Genomic DNA, 24345 nt, shown 5'->3' with positions numbered 1-24345 from the left:
CTGCAGAAACAGGACAGGTAAGCAGATTTGCAGAGAGACTCAGAGATGAGAGATGGAGTTGAAATAATGATGATTTCCAGTTCCACCTTCCAGTTCTTTCCTGAGATGGGCTGCATTTTTCCTCTCGGGTTCTGTGAGACAGCTTAGTGGTCTTAAAATAAATAAAACCTCCTCCTCGCTTTCCTTTGCTTAAACTAATTTGAGTAGGATACAGTTACTTGCAACCAAAAGAATACTAATGGGGACATGTTAATCTCTATGATTTTATAATTCAGTGACACATAGGACTGCTTGTGATTTCAGGGGTGGGGAATGTGGGAACGAGAGCCCTTGGCAATGGCGAAGCTAGCGGAGGGACTTGAAGGGGTTCTGGGTAGAGTGCATTATATTGGGCTTAGTGAATATGATAAGGAACCCCCCTACTTCATAAGCATACCTGCGGGGAGGTGGGGGAAGTTTGACTGGGTAAATATTCTTTTCCTTCAAGTTTTGATGTTTGTATTTGAAGTGGAGCAGAGCGTTAAAAACCCTAAATAAATGCAGCTAGTATTTAACTGTGGTAAGAGGAGACTCCTTTTTTGAGGAAGATTTTTCTTTCTGGTCTTTAGTCTATGCAGTGTGGAATCCATTCTAGAAAGCTCCTGCCTATACTAAATCCTTCTCATGCTCAGTATTTTTCTTCCTTCCTTCTGCTCTGTCTGACCTGATATGATGTCATTTGGGCTGTATTAAACATTTTTTTTTGAAAAAGAGTGAACATTATACATTTCATCCAAAAAATGCTATTTCTGGGTCCACAATTCATCTCTGCCACCGCATTTTCCTGGTTCCTAAAGGACTCTGGTACAGACGTAGCTTCTCCCCCTCCTCCCTTTCACCTTGGATTCAGCACTAAAAAATGTAAAAGACGTTAATAAGGCAGGAGGTGTTTTATGCCACAGGGTATAGATGATACTCTTGGAAATGAGGAATCTTCTTCCTGAATGTTGTCAATTTGTTACTTTTCTGAGTCTGCTGGTGGCAGCTCAGCATGGGGCCCCGTTATCTCCCGGCCCAAGCAGCTGGCTTTGGGCGCAAGTCTGGACTAGGAGAGATTGCTTCTTGGCCCCAGTGGGGCATTTCACAATTTTCTTTTCCTTGAGAAACTTTAAAAACCCATCTGGGCTACCCTACCTGTGTACTTCATTTGGAGCAGCGGTCATGGGACTCGGTTCAGGAAAGGTGGCCGCCAGACACCCTGCTGTGGGCTGGGGTCTGGGACACAGGGCGCGGTGGGCCTGCGAGTCAGGGCAGCTTGGCTCAACCAACGCTTACCTGACACCTACTGTATGGGAGCAATTACGTCAGGCTTGGGGTCAGTAAGAGGTGGTCTATGCCCTCCAAGAGCTCACGGTCTAGTGACGAAGATGAAGTAAATGAGTATCTGATGTATAATGGGTAAAGTCAGAGAGAGACGGGAATACAGGAGCAGGAGGAGGAGGGCATCGCCAGCTGGTATAGAAGGGGGAGGGATGGAGTATGGAGGAAGGCAGTCATCTGGTCGGAGTCTCAAGGAACAAGCTGAAGAAGCCAGGATTAAAAGTGGAGGAAAAGCATTCGAGGCAGAGGCGACAGCCTGAATGAAACTTGGAAGTATGAAGCTGAGTGGCCTATTTGGGAGACAAGTAGAATGAGGGCCAGAGGGTTGAAGACAGGGGGGGAATATAGAAGGCAGGGCTGGGAGGTAAGAGGGGCCCAGCTGGTTGCGTGCTGTGCTGCTGGGGAGGGCATCGGCCTTTCTTTTCTACATGCTGGGGAACCATCAACGTAGGGGCATGCCTCACAAAGGTGGAGGGTCCGAGCCTGCGGAGCACTCTGAGGGCCGAGGCTCAGGCCCAGAAGCTCTGGGAAGGAGCCGACGATAGGGGCAGACCAGAGGGCTGGCAGCAGGATGCTGGACACCTTTAAGTGCTGAGGGTCTCGGCAGAACCAGTGGATGCACAGTTCTCGAGGGCCGTGGATCTGCAGTCTGTCCTGTGAGGCGAAGCCCAAAGATGAGGCAGATAATGAGGGTCAGAATAAGTCTACATAGGTCAAAATTGCCCAAAAGCCAGAGACCCATTCAGCAGCTGGCACAGGACCTGTCGTAAGTTGTGACACCTGCCTCTTTACCATCTGCCCCTAAGCACCCCTCTCCCGTTAGCTAGCTTTAGGCAATTTCAAGTTTCCAGTCAAAGGTCCATTCCTACTCTACTAGAGGTGACTGACAGGAACCATGCTGAATTGTCAGGCGGCTGATCCTCTTCCTGTCATAGATATGGTAGCTTGGGCCAGGGGGTGGCAATGGAGAGCCGTAGATAGACTGAGATGTATTTTGTAGGTTGACACAACAGGACTTGGTCATAGGTTGGATGTGGGGCTGAGCAAGAAGGAGTTTCGGACTGTCAGGTTCCTGGCTGTCAGCTACTAGAGGTGGTGGTACCAAGTGCTTAAACGGTGCATTCGCTTACGAGGACTGCTGTAACAAAACTCCAAAGACCAGGTGGTTTAAACAACAGAAACTTATTTTCTCACAGTTCCAGAGGCTGGATATCCAAGATCAAGGTGTTGGCAGGGTTGGTTTCTTCTGAGAGAAGAATCTGTTCCCGGCCTCTCCTTGCTTTGTAGGTGGACATACACTCCTGTGTCTTCACGCTGTCTTTCCTTTGTAGGTGTTGGTGTCCCCATTTCCTCTTCTTGTGAAGATACCAGTCATATTGGATTAGGGCCCACCCTAATAATCTCACTTTAACTTAATTTTCTCTTTAAAAATCCGAACTCCAGGGGCACCTGGGTGGCACAGTCAGTTAAGCGTCCGCCTTCGGTTCAGGTTGTAATCCCAGTGTCCTCGGATCAAGCCCCACATCAGGCTCCCCGCTCAGCAGAGAACCTGCTTCTTCCTCTCTCTCTGCTGCTCCCCCTGCTTGTGCTCTCTCTCTCTCTCTGTCAAATAAATAAATAAATAAATAAATAAATAAATAAAATCTTAAAAAAAAATCCCATCTCCAAACATGGTCACATTTGGAGGTACTAGGCATTAGGACTTCAATATAAGAACCTGATGGGAGTGGTGCACAGTTCAGCCCATAACAGTGGAGATGATCAGAACCCAAGAGTTTAGTAAGGCATATATTAATTTCGAGATTCTTCTAATATACACAGGTGAAAATATGAGAGGCACCTGGGTGGCTCAGTCAGTTGAGCGTTCATCTTCAGCTCAAGTCATGATTCTAGGGTCCTGGGATTGAGCTCCGCATTGGGCTCCCTGCTCAGTGGGGAGCCTGCTTCTCCCTCTCCCTCTGCCTGCTGCTCCCCCTGCTTGTGCTCACTCTGTCAAATAAATAAAATCTTAAAAAAAAAAAAAAGAAAATGTCAGGCGGGTAGTTGTATATACAGAATCTCCAGCTTTGAAGTGAGGTCTGGGTTGCAGAGACAAATTTAGAAACTGTTGGCAAATTTAAAATTAATTTAAAGCCATGAAAATTGGCCCTGTGTGTGTGTGAGGGCACTTACATACAAGGAAAAAAGAATCTAAGTTGAACCCCATGGAAGTCCACAGAAATTTTTCCCTCTACAAGGCTATGGTCCATGTCTTCGGGCCTGCCACGTAGTCTGTTCTCAAGGTCAGTTATAATGTAGGAATTAGCTCAAAAAGAATTGTAGAGTACCTGGTAAGGGACTCCTCCATTGCAAATAGAGATTTATTTTATTTTATTTATTATTTTTTAAATTTTTAAAGAAGATTTTATTTATTTGACAGACAGAGATCACAAGTAGGCAGAGAGGCAGGCAGAGAGAGAGGAAGGGAAGCAGGCTCCCTGCCGAGCAGAGAGACTGATGTGGGGCTCGATCCCAGGACCCTGAGATCATGATCTGAGCTGAAGGCAGAGGCTTTAACCCACTGAGCCACCCAGGCACCCCTAGAGATTTATTTTAAAAAAGAAGCCTCACTATATGTTATCATCATGAACATAACACATGCTTATTATTAAAAATATCCCTGCAAATTAAATGGTATGAAAAAGGAAAGTGAAAAAATTATCTCATTTTGGACACTTCATATTCTCTTACTTTCATTCCTTATTACAGGATCAATCACACAAATGGCTTCATACAGGTCTGACTTCTTTCCTTTTATAGCACCTTGGCTCAAGCAACATCCTGAGTATTCCTTTTGCTATAGAAGCCTTGAGGCTTCTATGTATGTACACAAGACTGATGAAAAGTAGAAATAAGTTTGTAAGAATGAGATCATTTTTTCTCTCCTTATTGAGATATAGTTGATACACAACAGTGTGTAAGTTTAAGGTATACAACATGGTGATTTGATCAACTTACATAAAGTGGAATGATTACCACATTAGGATTAGATAACACCTCCATCCCCTTACATGATTACCATTTCTCTTTTTGTGGTGATGCTATTTAAGCCTACTCTTTTAGCAGCTTTCAGTACAGGATATGGTGCTGCTAACTATCGCCACCATGCTGTACACTAGATCCCAAGAGCGTATTCATCTTACAGCTGAAAGTTTGTACCCTTTGACCAACATCTCTTCATTCTCCCCCACCCCGCAGTCCCTGGCAACCACCATTCTAATCTTGTTTCTATGGGTTTGGCTTTTTTGGATTCTACATCTAAATGAGAACATACAGTATTTGTCATTCTGTCTCTGATTTTTTTCAGCTAGCATGTTGCTGTCACGGTCCATCCATGTAGCAAATGGCAGTATTTTCTTCTTTCTCAAGGCTGTTTTATATCTCTACTATCTCTGTGTATCTCTCTCTCTGTCTCTCTCTCTCTAGATCTAAAGATCTAGCTAGATAGATGGAGAGATAGAGACAGATCTAGATAGATAGATAGATAGATAGGGATAGAGACCAAATCTTTATCCGTTCACCTTTATATGAACACTTAGGTTGTTTCTGTGTCTTGGCTATTGTGATAATGCTGCAATGAATACGGGAGTGCAGGTATCTCCTTGGGGGTGCTGATGTCATTTTCTTTGGGTATATACCCAGAGTGGTATTTCTGGATCATATGGTAGTTCTATTTTTAATTTTTAAAACAATATTCCTGCTATTTCCATCATGGATGTACCAATTTACATTTCACCACCAATGCACAAAAAGTCCCCTTTTCTCCACATCCTTGCCAACACTTATCTCTTGTGTATCTCTTGTCATTTTGATGACAGCCATTGTGACAGATGTAAGTTAATATTTCATTATGGTTTTGATTTCTATTAACTGATGATTAGTTATGCTGAGCATCCTTTTTTTTTAAAAAAAAAAGATTGTATTTATTTATTTGACAGACAGAGATCACAAGTAGGCAGAGAGGCAGGCAGAGAGAGAGAGGAGGAGGCAGGCTCCCTGCCGAGCAGAGAGCCCGATGTGGGGCTCGATCCCAGCACCCTGACTGTGACCTGAGCCAAAGGCGGAGGCTTTAATCCAATGAGCCACCCAGATGCCCCTATGCTGAGCATCCTTTTAAGTACCTGGTGGTCATTTGTATGTCTTCTTGGGAAAATGTCTCTTCAGATACTCTGCTCATTCTTAAATTGGATTATTATTCTTATTGCTATTGAGTTATATGAGTTCCTTATGTATTTTTGATATTAACTCCTTATCAGATACGTGATTTGCAAATATATTTTGGGTTGCCTTTTCATTTTTTTGGTTGTTTCTTTTGCTGTGCAGCAGCTTTCAGTTTGATGTCGTCCCACGTACTTACTTTTGCTTTTGTTACTTGTCCTTTTTGTGCCATGGCCAAAACAATTGTTGCCAAGATCAACATAAAGGAGCTTTTTCCTTATGTTTTATTCTAGGAGTTTTGTGGTTTCAGATCTTAGGTTTAAGTCCAATTTTTGTGAAAGGTGTAAGTTAAGGGTTCAGTTTTATTCTTCTGCATATGGTTATCCAGTTTCCCCAACTCCATTTGTGGGAGAGACCATTCTTCCCTTATTGAGAATTTTTTCCTCATTTCATTGAATTGTCTTCTGTGCTATCTAGAACCTTATTGAGCTTCCTTAGAACAGCTATTTTGAATTCTTTATTGGACAAATTGCAGATGTCTGTATCTTTGGGGTTGATCAATAGAAGGTTATTGTGACTCTCTGGTGGATCATGTTTCATTGATTTTTCATATTCCTTGAATTCTTGAGTTGCTGTCTTTGTATTTGAGGTCATAGTCACCTCCTCCTGTTTTACTAACTGACGTCAGGAGAGGCATACCTTTCAGTACTCCTGCTAGGGATTCTGAGGCTTTCTTAGACCTTCTATGGGTACACCTACTCTACACTTCTTGCTCCCTCTTGTGGCAGAATTCTTAACCTTGTTTGCCTTCTCTGCAACAGATAGAAGGTCAAGTGCTAACAGCTTCCCTTATGTTTTACTGAAGGTGGCGCGAAATCTCAAGTTTATGGACTATCCCTGGCCCATAGATTTGGGCTGCCTTTCTGTGCCTACTCACTAGGCATCTGCCAAAGCTTGCTCTCACTGACATTGGTAGCATGCCTTGAGATCTGGCCCCTGGATGGGGTATGTATGGGAGAGGCTCACAGAATATTGAGGACGCCCCTGTGCCAGTGGTGGGGAGGTGTGGGCCAGGTGTCCCAGCAGTTGTGGGTGGGTTTGATGGAGTCCTTGACACTGTCAATAGGATCACATCCCTTTAATGCTCTCCAGGATTCCTATCTGCTGCTTTCCTCCTGTCTTCCTGCCCCTGACTCATAAAACTCATGACTCGGGCTCCAAATGAAGTGAGAGAGGAATGGGCCTACTTGGCAGCATCCTGCGCAGCTCAGGAAGCCAAGTGTTCGCTCACATGCTCTCATTTCTCCCCACAGGGGAAATCATAGGCCGAGATGTCTCTTGGCCCTGAACCGTGCTATCTTGGGGAAAGGATGATGAAGGTAAAGCAACTGTTCCTCCTACCCTTTCCAGTGCATTCAAACTAGTATTTTTTTTTTCCTCCAGTGGTATGCTGGAATGCCTTCACTGGAAGCCTGGACTTCCACAAAGCCTCTTTCATCTCTGGGTAATTGTCGACAACTATTTTCCAGGGGTTCCCAGACCACAGCTGAGAGCAACTGGAGCTGGTTTATGGGTCACTGGGTACCAGTCAGGAAAGAGGTCTCTATGCCTATCATCTGTTGCAGGGGTGGGTGTGCCGCTTCCAGGTCCCTTGGCAAATGTGTGCTAGATCTGACAGCTCGCACAAAGACACTCCTGTCTGTGGATGAATGCCAAATTGTTGCTGTTGATGATGGGAGGGGCCCACAAATGAGGGATGTCCCAGTCATGTGGGTGATGTTACTCCAGAGATGAAATAATTTTATATGTCTTCAAATGGTGTTTTTGAACGATATCAAAAGGAGATCCTTAAGAGAATCTAGAGCCACGGAGCACCTGGGTGGCTCAGTGGGCTAAAGCCTCTGCCTTCAGCTCAGGTCATGATCCCAGGGTCCTGGGATCGAGCCGCGCATCGGGCTCTCTGCTCAGTGGGGAGCCTGCTTCCTCCTCTCTCTCTGCCTGCCTCTCTGCCTTCTTGTGATCTCTGTCTGTCAAATAAATAAATAAAAAATCTTAAAAAAAAAAGAGAATCTAGAGCCAGGACCAGGGTGAGGTGACTGAGCTTTCTATGGTGCAAAATTTAAGGGCGCACCTACTCACAGGATCATGCACATGCAGGACCAAACTCATTTCACTCTAGTTCCAGGTCTAGGCAGATCAGTGGGGTCTCTTTTTCAGTTCAGTCCTGAAATCTTCTTCAGGGACAGGGCATGATGCCACCTGAGTATGGGAGATCTTTGGGGGCAGGACATTCCTCCGTGTAAACATATTATGTAGATAAGTGAAGGCAGTACAGTCTACAAAACCAAAAGACAGCTGACAGAATGGGAGAAGATATTTGCAAACAACATATCAGATAAAGGGCTAGTATCCAAAATCTATAAGGAACTTAGCAAACTCAACACCCAAAGAACAAACAATCCAATCAAGAAATGGGCAGAGGACATGAACAGACATTTCTGCAAAGAAGACATCCAGATGGCCAACAGACACATGAAAAAGTGCTCCACGTCACTCGGCATCAGGGAAATACAAATCAAAACCACAATGAGATATCACCTCACACCAGTCAGAATGGCTAAAATTAACAAGTCAGGAAATGACAGATGCTGGAGAGGATGTGGAGAAAGGGGAACCCTCCTCCACTGTTGGTGGGAATGCAAGCTGGTGCAACCACTCTGGAAAACAGCATGGAGGTTCCTCAAAATGTTGAAAATAGAACTACCCTATGACCCAGCAATTGCACTACTGGGTATTTACCCTAAAGATACAAACATAGTGATCCGAAGGGGCACGTGTACCCGAATGTTTATAGCAGCAATGTCTACAATAGCCAGACTATGGAAAGAACCTAGATGTCCATCAACAGATGAATGGATCAAGAAGATGTGGTATATATACACAATGGAATACTATGCAGCCATCAAAAGAAATGAAATCTTGCCATTTGCGACGACGTGGATGGAACTAGAGCGTATCATGCTTAGTGAAATAAGTCAATCGGAGAAAGACAACTATCATATGATCTCCCTGATATGAGGACATGGAGAAGCAACATGGGGGGGTAGGGGGATAGGAGAAGAATAAATGAAACAAGATGGGATTGGGAGGGAGACAAACCATAAATGACTCTTAATCTCACAAAACAAACTGGGGGTTGCTGGGGGGAGGTGGGATTGGGAGAGGGGGAGTGGGCTCTGAAAAACAGTCTATAAGTCTTAAAGAGAATAGGCTTTGGGAACAGATGAGCTAGGCCCATTTCCCGGTTCTGCCAATATACTAGTTGAGTGGCTTGGGCACCTGCATGAAAATTCCTCTGTTGGAGAGTGGTGAGCTATGCATGGCACCTTGTTGGGAGGGGAGTCTGCTCCATTAAAGGTCTAGTTATGTCTAGTTATGGCCTTTGTTCACGAGCTGGGTGCCCTGAGAGTCCTAAGACAGTGTGAATCACTTCTGTCCTAGGGAATTGGAAGAAAATACTAAGTAAAGCAGAGGACCACCAGGTAATTTCAATTTAATGGATAATTATCAAGGACTCATATGTATGAGACATTGTGCTGAGCTGTAGTGGATATAGGGGTAGAGGTGTGGTTAGGGTAATATATAACCTTAAGCTCTCTCATCCCCTCTCCTGGTGGGGGCTGTGTCTGGTCTAGCTGGCGGTGTGCTCTGGTGGTGTGAGGGTAACAGGCCAGGGAGTTTATCCTTTACCTGGGGTTGGTTTGGTTGCTGAACTTAAGAATTTTTTTAAAAACTGGGGATACAATAAAAGTAGGAGTGGGAAGGTGAAAAATGGGGTCTGAATGGGTCAACAAAAATGAGGAGGGTGAGAGACATATAATAGAGCCAGGGAGAAAGATTGCTGGCAGATGAGAGTGGGAGATAGAGCAAGAGAATAAATGTGAGGAGGGTCATGGGTGAATTCTTGGCAGATGAGCTGCTCTCCTGAGCTGGCTTTTACTTTCATGGCATGGCTTGTAGTGAAGTGATAGGGCAGATTCCTATCACCTAATGTGGAAGTCATTTTCCTGTTTCCTTCTCCAGGCCTGAATACTAGTATTCTTAAGGAGGCATGGCTACAATTTCTAGAAACATGAACTCTGGAAACCCTGAGTTTAGAGGGAGTAGCCTGAAAATTAACAGTATTTTTGTTTTCCTACAAGTCAGCATAGTTTGGGCGTCAAGTCAAAGCTCAGTTCTCCCTTGCTCCAGATCATCTCATTATTCTTCACTTAGTTGTAACTGATGTCTGTCAGTCACAAAGGATCAGCCATAAACATATATATGAACTCACAAGAAGTACTGGCCATGAATGCTGGTTTCCACGTCACCACAAGCAATGTATTCTTCAAACTCTTGTCAGTGTGATCTCATAAAATACAAATCTGACCATTTCAGTCTCTGGTTTGAAACTAGTCAAAGGCCTTCCACTACCCAAGAATAGAGCTTAGAACTCTTAGTCTGGCCTACCTGAGTTGCGCAGTCCAGTTTCTGTCCATTTTACCAGGCTTTTCTTTAGCAGAGCTCTTCTCATATACTTTGTCTAGTGAAAGAATGAGTCCATCATTGAAGTCACTAATAAACACAACAAAGTGTTTAAACAATGAGTCCATCATTGAAGTCACTAATAAACACAACAAAGTGTTTAAACAACAAGTTTAAGACCCGTTTCTGTTTGAAGCCCACCTCTTGGATTGATAAGCTTGTAGGATGTCCTGAATTAAAAACTTCAATATTATAGACAAGATTTATTTTCTATGACTCAGGAGGATGGGAACATGTAATTTCAGAGAAATAGGTTTCAACTTTCAGCATAACTTTCTACCAATGAGAGCTGGCCACAAAGCAGAGGATTTCCCTGAAGTAGGGAGGTCCCCATATCTGGAGGTGACCAGATAAGAGCTACGTGATTACAGCAGGCAGGTTGGAGGAGGGACTCATGTACTGTGTGGAGAGTTAGACTAGAGGACCTCTCATCTCCCTTCCATGAGGAGAAGAGGAGGAAAGGAAAATAATTAATATTTGTTGAGGACTTACTATGTGCTTGGCATTGTTCTTGGTGCTTTATATTTATTGGTTTATTTTCTCTAACAATTTGCTTTAGAGGAAAATACCATTACCATCTCCATTTTATTGATGAGGATTCTTAAATCTCAGAGAGGTAAAGTAACTTCCCCAAGACCACTCAGAAGGTAAATGATAGAGCTGGGCTTATAATCTTAGAGTGGGTCTCAAAATATATTTCCTGATCAGAAGCATCAGCGTCAACCAGATCTTGTTAGAAATGCAAATTTTTGGACCTTATCCCAGAACTTACTGATTCAGGAACTCTGGGGGTGGGGCCCAATCATGTGTAATTTAACAAGCCTTCCAGGTGATTCTGATGCCCTCAAAGTTTGAGAATCACTGTTCTAAAGAACATTCCATTAAATCTCATGTATATGGGAAAATATAAGGAAGAAAATTCAATTCATATTTTTGGGAGAATTTTGGGGAAAAAAAAGCTGCTCTCAGTCTATATGGCATCCACATTTAGACTGCTGCCTCAAATGTGGGGCAGGTTAAGGGACTTCATGCTGGGTCTGAGCAACCAGCAGCTCCCAGCAGATTACAAGGCAATTCAGAACCACATTTCCTCTGAGAATAGCTTCTTGTAGCTTCTCAGGTTGTTTCATAAAAGGAACAGTGTGAACCTGGGTAAAAGAAAAAAAAAAAGTAAAACACTACTAAAAACAATACTGTCCAGTTTAAAATATGAAGAAGATGCCACAAATATTCCAACCCCCTCTTGCAGAATGAATTCAATAAAAGCAAGAGAAATTTTGTGTTTAAAAAAAAAAAGCCAGATGGAACTGCTGGTAGTACGCTATCATTTATTTTGTTAATTCAGCAACATTTCGAGTGAGACCCAGACACTACAGCATTTAAAAATAATGCAACCTTGCTCCTGATGCAAGTGGCAAAAGCGAGAGGTCTCCATGGAGCTTTGCTAAAGGGGAAAAAAAAAGAAATTAAAAACCGTCCACTAATGTGCCGGCGAGTAATGAAATAAGAATCTGACACTTGGTGCATTGAAATGCAAACAAGATGTCCCTGTGTTACCCTGGCAATTCATCATAAAGGCCGGTGCATTTCTGCTTATTATACATGAGGTGCAGTGAATTATTACCAGGCTGGTTCTTCTAACAAACTTTTCAAAGTATGTACATGATAGGGTCAAAAGAGATTTATACGTGTGTGTGTGTGTGTGTGTGTGTGCACTCATGCTAGGATATGCACATAGAATTGTGTGTTCCTCTACCTATGAATACATGGAACCGATTATAAAGGAGAAATTCAGGTGATGACCTAAGTATTTGGAAGCATTCTTTCTCTGTCTCTCATTTCACTTTCTCTCTCTCTCTCTATCCATCTATCTTATAGTTTCCAAGGAGGGGAGAATTAGAGAAGACACAGTCCTGTGGGCTGTGAAAAAAAAATGCAGCAATTGCTCCCAGGCAATTGGTAGATTGGGGTTTAAAGGGACACTTTTTTTTTTTTTTTTTTTTGCCATGGGAGAAGCAGGAGTGAGAGAAACAGGAGGAAGGTTGGTGAGGGGATTGTGCTGATTTCCCTGTGAAAAGTTTGCAGGCATCTCCCAAACCAGTTGCATTACAAGATCTGGCATAAGGCTGGCACATAAGTAATAAAAAAAAAGGGAGACTCATATAGAGCACACACCAGAAATATCTAGAAGAGTACACAGCAGCTTATAATAGTTATTACTGAGGAATGAGATTATGAGAAGGGAAGCAGGAGGCTTTACTCATTCATACACCTCAGTTTTATTTGTAAAAACTTTTTGTCATGGAATGTTCCAAATATATACAAAAGTAGAGAGAATAAAAACAAAGTAAAATACCTGTACTATGCCCCAGGTTCAACAATTATCAACTCATGGCCCATACTTTTTCATTTTATCTTACTATCTCAGCCCTATTCTCAATTTTCCAGATTATTTTGAAACAACTCCCAGACATAGCATTCACTAGTAACATGCCAATTGAAAAAAGGAAAAAAAGAAACATGTTCTAATATAAAATAAAAAAGAAATTAGTATGAAATATATAATAATTCAAATACAGTTGGAGTTCCCATTGTCTAGTGAATTTTTTTTAAAGCAGTAATTCTCATACCTGGCTGATCACTGGAATTTTCTGGGAAACGTTTTAAACATGTAGGTTCCAGAGCCCACCAGGACCCACAGAATCAAAATCTCCATGGTGGGCCCAGGGATATCTGTGATTAAAAAGTTCCATATATGATTCTGTTGATGAGCCAGGTTTGAGAACAGTTGGTCTACTTAAGATAAACTGTTTCAAGTACCTTCAAGCACTTTGGAAAGACTTAATTCCATATAAGCAGTTGATACGCTAATTACAAATTTGCCTTATCTAGTCATTAAATTAGGTTCCCTAAGGACTACTCTGAATCCCTTGGATTAAAGGAGTAGTTGAATCTAGTTAACCCAGTTCTGATTAGTATATAGCTATAAAATAGAAAAACACATTTTCTTAAAATATTCTACAATTCATACTTATTATCAATGTAATACTAGTCTTTGCTATAACTGGTGAAAATGTGTGCTTTATTTTTGCCAGTAAGTCCCCTACTTTAAAGTGGGGAAATGGGATCTCAAAGCAATTAAACAATTTTCCTAAGGACATATAGCTGGTTAATGGCTGATCCAGGGCAAATGTAAAACCTGCACTGTGATAGGCCCTGGTGGGTCAATATAAATAATATAGGGTTCTAATATTCCAAGGACTTAGAGTTTAGTGAGGGAGAGAGACAAGTGGACACGACTTTAAGTCCCTAGACTCAAAATATCTGCAGCCTAGAGCAGTGATTATTATTAAGTAGTGAGTTGATCTCATTAAACAAGCTCAGGTGCCCAGAAGAGAAATTGTTTTAATTTTTCCAGGGCAGAACTTAATTTCTATTTTCAACTTTTATTCTAACAACAAATGACACTTTATTTTGGTCAATGTAAGTAATCTTGGTGACTTCAGGATTTCCTGGCCTGTCTCCTTCTGTGGGGTTGAATTGAGTTCTGGGGTTGGGCATCAGAATGCCCAGGCTGGGGAGAAATTAATATTGTCTTCCACCTTGCAAATGCAGAGCATCTCATCTCATTTCCATCTGGTCCCTAAGAGCTGGTCCATGTGGATGGCAACTACAATTCTTTATTCTAACCACAAGGCCTTTTCAGATCTGGGTCTTAGCTGCTCTCCCAATAGTCTTGGTTATCCACAGACCATTGGCTGTTCCATGTACTGTGTTGATATGGAATAATAAGAAATACACATTTTATCTTTGTCCCTGGTTCTTGGCACAGTGCTCCTTAGAATTTCCTGAGAGAGAAAAGTGATAGGAGCAATTTTTGTTATCTTTTCAACAACACCTGAGTTTAGGCTAATGAGGCAACTGTTTGCAGGCCCTTCGACATCATCTTTTAGGATAGGGGCTGCTCACTGGAAAGACCAAACTCCGATTAGAAGCTTGGAATTTTCAGGTCCACTGTTGTACCCAGACCTCTCGGCTGGAGGTTGAGTTCAACCACTAATGGTCAGTAATTTTATCAATCACCTATGTAATGAAATCTACATAAAAATCCCTACATGACTGGGTTCAGAGGGCCCTGATGCTGAACTTTGGGAAATTCCATGGTTTTTGCCAATTACTGGACCTTACCTCAGAACTGAGCCCAGATCCTTCTTACTCTTGAATCTCCAGATTGATCTGGCAATTCTATTATGCACACTGCCTCCAAAAGTCTTGGCTTGGTGTGTGTGGGGCTTGGTGGAGGTAGGTGGGGAGAGGTGGGAGAATAATGGCATGGGTATCCCTCTCAGGACCCCCCAGGGTCCATGTTTCTTCTTTCCTACTTAGTGTATTACAGTACTGGTTTTTGATGTGCCGGTATTCCCACAGAGGCTACTTATTTTTTAGTAGCATGATGACCGTGTGCTTACCTTTGATCTTCTCTCCCCTTTGACTCAGCTCCCCAGATTATAGAATATTATGCAGTCTACTATGAGTGGGGATTAGGAAAAAAATGTCTTTGAATGTCTTTGACCACACACGTTCTTTCAAATATTTTAATTTATGGCCTAAACTATGACTTGACTTCTTCAGGGCTTAGAATGTCAATGCCCTCCAGCCAAGACCAGCAGGAACATACTTGTAGTAGAACAAATTTGGCTTATTATTTCATGCAGTGAGGGAGAACACATACCACAAAGAATCAAGGCGTTATCTCTAAGAGGGTGTTAGAAAGTACTTATAGGGGGCGCCTGGGTGGCTCAGTGGATTAATCCGCTGCCTTCGGCTCGGGTCACGATCTCAGGGTCCTGGGATCGAGCCCCGCATCGGGCTCTCTGCTCTGCAGGGAGACTGCTTCCTCCTCTGCAGGGAGACTGCTTCCTCCTCTCTCTCTGCCTGCCTCTCTGCCTACTTGTGATCTCTCTCTCTGTCAAATAAATAAATAAAATCTTAAAAAAAAAAAAAGAAAGTACTTATAGAATTTGGGCTTGCGTTAAGAGATTTTGAAAGGGTTTAGGAAAATGGGGTTTTGCTCTGGATTGGGTGCTGTCAGGAAGTAGGGTGATTCTAAGATTGGGTATCTTAATTTTATCTAGAAGGAGGGAAGATTAGACAGAGGCTGAAGCTATAACTGGTAAAGAAGCAGCAGTCATTCATATTAGTTGTGGGAGAGGGATGTTGGGTATTTTTGTAGCCTGGAAGGGTTTGCGTTTTGACTGTGTTCAGACATGATTATGGACTGGCCGTGTTTTTGTCTTGACGCATTATAGTTTCATAGGAGCCTTGTCTGACACTGACATTCTTTGAAACTTTTTATGATTTACAGGAGAATACTCAGATCTATCTGTGAGTGCTGGGCCAGCTCCTAGCAAAACCAAGGCCAGACTGATAGTATTAAGCCAGATCCCAAATGTCAGGGGCTACTTTTTTTTTTTTTTCTCAGAATATGAAACCCAGATTTATGAGCCCTGCATGGATTTTTGAAACACAAAAACCAAGAATACATTACTTATGTTTTCCTATGTTCCAGAGGTCTAACTTCTCAGAGAGGGGAGCCTTGAGATATCAGGTAGTCCTAGAGAAAATGAAATCAAAATTACAACGTTAAATCATTATCCTGTTATCTGTACAATGACATTAGCACACGATTGGTACTATGATGAAGGTAGCATTGTGCAGGGAGAACCTAACACACCCTCTTCCTGGAGAGGTGATTGAGATGACTTTTTCACCAAAAGAGGGAGAGGGAAGAGAAGGTATTCTAGGTAGAAGGAAAAGCATGCATTGGCAGAGCTGGGGGATGAGAGGGTACACTAGAGAAGTCCGTCACGGTACTTGTCTTGATCGCAATTCCTTTTAAGTAAAGGCAACAGATTTCACCCCTGTCTAAAGCTGATTGGATCAGAAGTGCTTACTGATCCAAAAGGGCCTCTCTGCAGACGGGTTGGCAACCCATGAGGTTGCCCTGCACATAAAGAGTAGCTGGTTCAATCCGATTTTCTCTTTTTTAGGGTTATGGACTAGGAAATGCCAAGGCAAAGAGGCTTTGAGGGGCCAGGGTTGAAGTCTAAGGGCTGTGTGAAGAGGATTCTTGAGAAAGACTGGTAGTCAAGAGGGAATGTGGACAGTCAGAGTTATGGGGTCCTGAGCAGGAACTCAAAGCAGAGAGATGGCAGGTTGAAGGAGTAAGCAGTGGGGTGGCTGCAAAAGGAAAGCCCCTGAGAGAAGATATCTGACAATAACTGACTCTTCCTAGGGCAGAGGGGCCAAGTGGAAATCACTCACTCCTACAGTTCCTCTTCTTCTCAGGGTGGAGACTGATTCAACCAGAATCTTTGCTCCTGGAGCTCAGGTCCTTTCCTCCTCCTCGGCCCTCCAGAGATAGCCTTACAGTGCTCCTCCTCCGATGCAAACATACTTGCATCCTTTGAACGGAAAGAACCCAACTAAAGCAAGCACAGAGGGAAGTAGGGACCAGACCCTAGTGGGTGTCGTCTGCTTAGACCTAGGGCATATAGATTAAACCCCTCATCAGACTCATTCAATTGTATGTGACAGAAAACCCATCTGTTTGGTTTAAGACCAAATAGCATTGTGTTATTTCATATAACTGGAAAGCCCAGGGGTAGTTAGTATGAGGCATGCTGGTTTTGGGGCCTTGGAGAATGTCATCAGGACTATCTTCCCATGTCTCTACACTCTCCTTCTCTTTGTGGTCTTCAGGAATTGTCTTCTCCAGGTTTATATCCTATGGAATAGGGTGTCTTCTTGGTTGTTTTGGAAAAAATCCTGGGAATGAGGATTAATACCTACTGGGTTGGGGGGACTAGCTCTGTTCACCTTCAATGATAAAATTGAGGGTAGATGCCAGACAGGCAAATTTAGCAGTCTGTCATTGTGTCCTCATGGGTCTGTGCTTGTGTATTTAAACACCTTCATTAGTTCTAGCCACTAGGAGATGAGGAGCCTAGATAAGAAGGAAAAAACAAAACACAGCCATTATCTGGATAAAAATGCATCTTTCAAAATTTTAACAAGAGTTAGTTCAGAAGCCAATATACATTTAATCTGTTTTCATTACTTTTTTTCTTTCAAAATAGCTTTGGAATGTGACGTAGTTGGTGGCAGCATGATTAGAGGGTCATAGGAAATGAGGTTCATGATGAGCCTAGACGGAAACCAGCCAGGTGTAACAGAAGGGTAGTTCCTGGAGTTGAAAGGGTTGAATCTGGTTCTGTCGTTTACCGGTTTAGGTCATTTAGTCCTTCTGGGCTTCAGAATCTGTAGTTGGGGATAGTGATAGATATCCTGTAGTGCTGTTGGTGAGGGTTTAAATGCCAGATAAAATATTTGGCATATGGGATGCGCTGACTAATGGTAGCTATTGTTAACAGGAGCCTGCTTCCAGGCTATGTGGCTCCATGTTCCAAGATCCTCCTGCCTTCAGGCAACACACACCTGATCATTCCAGACTCCCTGCTGGCCTGCTCTGCGTGGGTCTACACCCAGCCAACTCCACGTAAATAAAAGCTCTGCTTGAAATTGGTCGGCGAGGAACGCTTTGAAAATTATAGGTTGAATTCAGCTGACAAGCAAGTTCACAATGAGCCAAAATAGCCTGATTATGATTAGAGAAAACTTATGTTAAAATTCAGTCTTTTTATTGTCCAAATTAGTTTGTGCCTGTGGTTATTGACTCCTGTTATAAATAACATTCTAAAACCTTGTGCCCAGCAGTTTGTAAAGCAGCCCTAGAAAGAGTGTTTGTGTATGTGTACATATGTGTTTGTGTACACATGTGTTTTGTGTGAATGAGAGGAACAGTGGTGTTGCTGAAGGGACCATGCATCTGGGAACTGAGGCTGGTGAAGTCCCTGGCAGGTGGTAGGATCCTTGTCAAAGCTGTGGCTGGTTCCTGGGGACTGACTGACAGGCTTGCTTGACTTTCACTCGAGGCTGTTCTTGCTGGGGCTTTCTGCAGTAGAGTAGATCCAGACAAAATGTCTCAATGGAGAATTCAAAAGCTGGTTTTGAATTAGAACCTTGCAGCAGCCAGAGCAATAAGAGGCAGTCAGTGGGAACTGGCTCCGTGGCTCACGAGCTAAATATTAGTCCAGAGCGACGTCATCTATGCATTAATGCATCAGCATTACATTATTTGCAACATCATTTATATTATCTACTTGCTAAGCAGGGAGAGGCCCAGGCTGGACACATCAGACTTTTCAGAGCAACGGGCTGGGGGTATTAGAGAAGGGAGTACAGAGCAGCTATAGCCTCTCAAAGGCAGTGTCTCTCAAGGTCTCCACAGGAAGAGTGCTCTGCAGGACAGGTCTTTTGGGGTAGGGAGGAGCCCTCTAAGGGCAACTGCAAACCGACAGCCTCTGGTGGAATAGTTGCTCCTCAGAACGGAGCCCTACGCGCGGCATGGCCTCAGGGGTCTGGGGATGGAGGGAGTCACAAGGGCACCACCTGAAGGGTGGCAGAGGCCCCCAGGAAGGGGCTAGGTACTCTCTCTAAGCAGCAGCAGCACGATGTTTTTCTTCTTCTTGGGCCAGCTGTAGATGTGAGTGTCCTGAATGAAGCCCGGTGGGCATATGCTCCTTCTTAGCATTTGGGAAGAGCACAGGGATGAATCTGAAATTCCTGCTTCCTTGTTTTATGAACTCGGTCTGCATATTCGATGGCTGTACTTAGTATGTAAGCTGTGCTCATCCTCGTCCAGCTGCGACTCAGCATCTTCCGCATCTTGTTTGTATCTGGGGCCAATGGCTACAATCATCATCACTGTTTTCTCTCTAAGATAGCGTTCCATCCACTTCCTGGTATCAGTGCCTCTGATTCTATCCTCAGTATGTCACTTGCAGTTTGGAAGCTGTTTACTAAACAGAGTTCACGAATTTCACCACCTCCATGGCTGTGTCCGTAGAATAAGTGATAAAGACTTTCCGTAATTCTTCTGGCAAACTCCTTGTTTTTGGAGTTCAGCAGCTGGGCATGGAGCCTGGGGACCTGGTGGTCTCAGTTCTGCAGGACTCTCTAAGACTTCTCAGGAACTCCAGCTGGATTAGGTGGCTGGTTATACAGTTGGTCCCTCGGGAGCCCTGGGGAGGAGTGGTCTCTGTGCGGACCTTGTTCCCAGGTGCTGGGGCAGTTCAGGACGACCTTCTGCATGGGCTGCAAACCCCTCATGCTGGCTCCCGGTGGGAGCTGCCTGTGCACAGCCGGCTGGACCACTTGCTGATAGGCTGCTCGAGGGTGGTTGTGGCCACATGGCACCTGGTGATAGGGACCTCCAGGACAATGGTAATAACAGTTCCATTGAGCATGTGGGGGACGGTCGGGAGGTGGCATCTGTGCACACACTGGGTACGTCTGAAGTTTAAACTGGGGAAACTCCCTGGACCTGAGAGGTCTGGAGGTGAGGGGCTGGGGATGCCCAGGACATCCTGGGGCTGGGAACCCTACACCGTGTCTGTTTTTGCAGATCTGGAGCTGCTCGGTTGCTATGGGGCTGGGCTGCTGCACCATCTCTTGGCTACTGCCCGAGGAGTCCGATGAGGCATTAGGTAAACTTTGGTCTGATTTGTCGGAGTCATGGCTAGTGAAAGGAGAAGCAGCTGAAAGCTGTGATCCTAGCCATTGATTCTGTTTTTCCATAAAAAAAACTGATGCTCTGGAGGAGGGCTCCAATCACAGACTCAGGCTCATGCTTGCTGGCTGCAGAGGAGCCCGAGGGAAAATCTTTGCTCAGGTTTGTGTGTCTCCTCCAGAAGCTGTCTTCACCCTCCTCTGGGATTTTAATGCGCAGGCAGGTGACTTGCTTCGTCACAGGCTGTAAATGATTTGCAATTTTCAGGGGTGGGTGAGCCTGGGAAAATCTCCTGAGGAATAGTGAGGGGATTTGGGCGCTGACAAGATGTTGGGTTCCATGTTCCTTAGATTTGGAACAGGTGGTTCTGATTCCTCTTCCAGGGAATAGTCTGGGATTGATTAACTGACTTGGGTATGGTTCTGATTCATCAACCTCCACCGGATTGCTTCGGTTCATTCTAGTTTCTTAGCACCACCAAGGACAGACAGACTGGCCCTCCATCAGCCCTTTTCACCTTCAGACTTATAGTGACTTATAATGTATAAGTTATAAGTAACACAAATGCACTTTCGCATCTTCTTCAGCTGCAAATTTTTGTCAGTATTGTTAGGAAAAATACTCTATAAAATATAACTAGTGTAACTTCTTGCAGTTTCTCCCGTAATATGTGCTTTAACATCTTATTAGAGGTAGAAATTTAATTTACATCCAGTAAACCTAATAAAAATTTCTAATTCCCCACAACTTTGTCTTCTCTATTGAAATCAGCACACTCATCCATCTGGATATTTGCAGAACAACTCGCTTTTTCTTTTCTGTGGAATTTCATGCTTTCTACTTTTTTCCCTTAAAGCAAACTTAATGAACAATTTAAGAAAAAGCAAATGAAAATTTCAGATATTTTCCTTCAGTTTCAAAGATAAGTGAGAGACTTGATGTTTTGTTTTTTATTCAGGTATACCATGTTATATAGACTCACCGAAGGTATATCACACTGTTCAAACATCTCCAAGAATTCTGCATTTAGAGCATTTCAAACTTTTGGCCAAGGTCAAGTAGAATATCATGTGTGTGACTTTTCTTCTTCCATCCACCCTATCAAGGACAATGCCACAGAATCTCTTTCTGTGTAAGAGCACGTGGTCTTGATTATTGTTGCTATGTAATAGTCTTGACAGTCGGTAGACTGATTCCTCCCAATTTCTTCTTTTTTCAAAAATAGTTTTAATTATCGTAGTTCTTTTGCTTTTCTATGGGAATTTTATAATATGGTTTATATCCGCAAAAAACATTGCTGGGATTTTGGTAGGAATTGCATTAAACTGTGTATCAATCTGGGGAGAGTTGACATCTTTACCATGCTGTGTTTTTCAATCCATAAATAATGGTATGCCTCTCCATTTAGACTTCTTGATTCTTTTATTAGCATTATGTATTTTTAAGTATAAATTCTTATATGTTTCATTAGATTTACACCAAAGTGTTTAATTTTTTGAGAGATTTTAAATGGTATTGTATTTTTAAATTTGGTGTCCATGTGTTCCTTGTTAGTAAATTGAGATTTTTCTGTTTATCTGGTATCCTGTGGCCTTGTTGAATTCACCTATTAGTTCTTAGAGGGTTTGTTCTTTCTTTCCTTCCTTCCTTCCTTCCTTCCTTTGGTTTTTCTATGTAAGTAATCATGTAATCTGCAAATAGGGATACTCTTATTTCTTCCTTTTTGATAGATATGCCTTTTCCTGCCTTATTGCACCGGTTCGAACCTATAGCATTATGTTGAGTCAGAGTGATGAGAGCACACATCCTCGTCTCATCACTGATCTGAAGGGGAACACATTCAGTTTTTGTTCCAGTAAATATGATGTTAGTTATAGTTTTTTTGTTTTTGTTTTTAAATATGATCTTTATCAATGTGAGGATGTCTTCCTCTATTCTTAGTTTTCTGAGATTTTTAACAAATCATGAATGGGTATTGGATTTTGTCCAATGCTTTTTCTGCACTGATTGATCATATGATTTACCTTCTTTAACCTGCTAATGTGGTAGATTACATTAATTTTTGAATATTGAACCAGCTTTTCATCCCTGGAAAAAAAATCCTGCTTAATCATGATGTATCATTCTTTTTAACAGACTGTTGAATTCTGTTTGCTAATATGTTAAGGGGTTTTGCATCTATTCTCATAAGAGATATAGGTTGGTAATTTTATTTTTTTGGATTGTTTTTGTCTGGATTTGGCATTAGTGTAATACTTGCTTCATAAAATGAATTAAAAAGTGTATCCTCTTATTTTCCAGAAGAGATTGTGTACATTGGTATTAATTCTTCCTTAAACATTTGGTAGGATTCGCCAGTGAAACCCTCTGGGCCTGGAAGTTTCTTTTTTTTTTTAGTAGTTTTTAAATTATGAATTCAATTTTCTCAACAATTACAAGGCTATTCCAATTACTTATTTTTGTGTGTGTGTGTTACATTAGTCACCATACAGTACATCATTAGTTTTTGATGTAGTGTTCCATGATTCATTGTTTGTGTATAACACCCAGTGCTTCATGCAATACAGGCCCTCCTTAATACCCATTATCAGGTTTACCTATCCCCCAACCCCCTCCCTTCTAAAACCCTCAGTTTATTTTCTGGAGTCCATAGTCTCTCACTGTTTGTCTCCCACTCCGATTTCTCCCCCTTCATTTTCCCCTTCTTCTAATGTTCTCCATGCTATACCTTATGTTCCACAAATAAGTGAAACCACATGATAATTGACTTTCTCTGTTTGACTTATTTCACTTAGCATAATCTCCTCCAGTCCCATCCATGTTGATGCAAATATTGGGTATTCATCTTTTCTGATGGCTGAGTAATATTCCATTGTGTGTATGGACTACATCTTCTTTATCCATTTGTCTGTTGAAGGGCATTTTGGCTTTTTCCACATTTTGGCTATAGTGGACATTGCTGCTATGAACACTAGGGTGAATATGGCCCTTCTTTTTACTACATCTGTAACTTTGGGGTGAATACCCAGTCATGCAATTGCTGGGTCTTAGGGTAGCTCTATTTTTAATTTTTTGAGGAACCTCCACACTGTTCTCCAAAGTGACTGCACCAATTTGCATTCCTGCAAACAGTGTAAGAGGATTCTCCTTTCTCCACAACCTCTCCAACATTTGTTGTTTCTTACCTTGTTGATTTTTGCCGTTCTAACTGGTATAAGGTGGTATCTCAATGTGGTTTTGATTTGAATTTCCCTGATGGCTAATGATGATGAATACTTTTTCCTGTGTCTGTTAGCCATTTGCATGTCTTCTTTAGAGAAGTGTTTGATCATGTCTTCTGTCTACTTTTTTAACTTGATTATCTGTTTTTTGGAAGTTGAGTTTGAGAAGTTCTTTATAGATCTTGGATATTAACCCTTTTCTGTACTGTCATTTGTAAATATCTTCTACTTTTATGTGGGTTGCCTCTTTGTTTTGTTGACTGTTTCCTTTGTTATGCAGAATTTTTTTTATCTTGATGAAGTCCCAAAAGTTCATTTTTCCTTTTGTTTCCCTTGTCTTTGGATACATGTCTTGAAAGAATTTGCTGTGGCCAATGTTGAAGAGGTTACTACCATTGTTCTTCTCTTGGATTTTGATGATTCCTATTTCACATTGAGGTCTTTAATCCATTTAGAGTTTATCTTTGTGTATGGTATAAGAGAATGGTTCAGTTTCATTCTTCTGTATATAGCTCTCCAATTTTCTCAGCACCATTTATTGAAGAGACTGTCTTTCTTCCATTGGATATTTTTTCCTACTTTGTTGAAAATTAGTTGACCATAGAGTTGAAAGTCCATATCTGGGCGCTCTATTCTGTTCCATTGGTCTATGTGTCTGTTTTTGTGCCAGTAACAGGCTGTCTCAGTGATTATGGCTTTGTAATGTAGCTTGAAATCAGGCAATGTGATGCCCCCAGCTCTGTTTTTCTTTTCCAACATTTCCTTGGTGATTTGGGGTCTTTTCTGGTTCCATACAAATTTTAGGATTGTTTGTCCCAGCGTTTTAAAAAATGCCATTGGTATTTTGATTGGAATGGCATTGAAAGTATAGATTGCTCTGGGCAGCATAGTCATTTTAACAATGTTTATTTCAATCCATGGGTATGGAAAGTTTTTCCATCTTTTTGTGTCTTCTTCAATTTCTTTCATGAGTGTTTTGTAATTTCTAGAGTATAGATATTTTACCTCTTTGATTAGGTTTATTCCAATGTATCTTATGGTTTTTGGTGCTATTGTAAATGAAATCAAATATCTAATTTCTCTTTCTACAGTTTCACTGTTAGTGTGTAAGAAAGCAACTGATTTTTGTGCATTGATTTTTTTTTATCTTGCCACATTACTGAATTGCTGTATGTATTCTAGTAATTTGGGGTGGAGACTTTTGGCTTTTCCACATAGAGTATCATGTCATCTGTGAAGAGAGAAAGTTTGACTTCTTCTTTGCTAAACTGAATACCTTTTATTTCTTTTCGTTGTCTGATTGCTGTTGCTAGGACTTCTAGTACTATGTTGAACGATAGTGGTAAGAATGAG

The 24345-nt window shown here is 42.2% G+C and overlaps 1 pseudogene; it reads right to left on the bottom strand.

Moving 5' to 3' along the window:
• Positions 1-1338: 1338 nt before the first annotated feature.
• LOC123940024 lies at positions 1339-20233 on the bottom strand (annotated as a pseudogene).
• Positions 20234-24345: the final 4112 nt, after the last annotated feature.

The sequence above is a fragment of the Meles meles genome, chromosome 4, assembly GCF_922984935.1.
Source record: "Meles meles chromosome 4, mMelMel3.1 paternal haplotype, whole genome shotgun sequence".
In the NCBI taxonomy this organism is placed as follows: domain Eukaryota; kingdom Metazoa; phylum Chordata; class Mammalia; order Carnivora; family Mustelidae; genus Meles; species Meles meles.
This window is presented reverse-complemented; position numbering and strand designations above follow the sequence as displayed.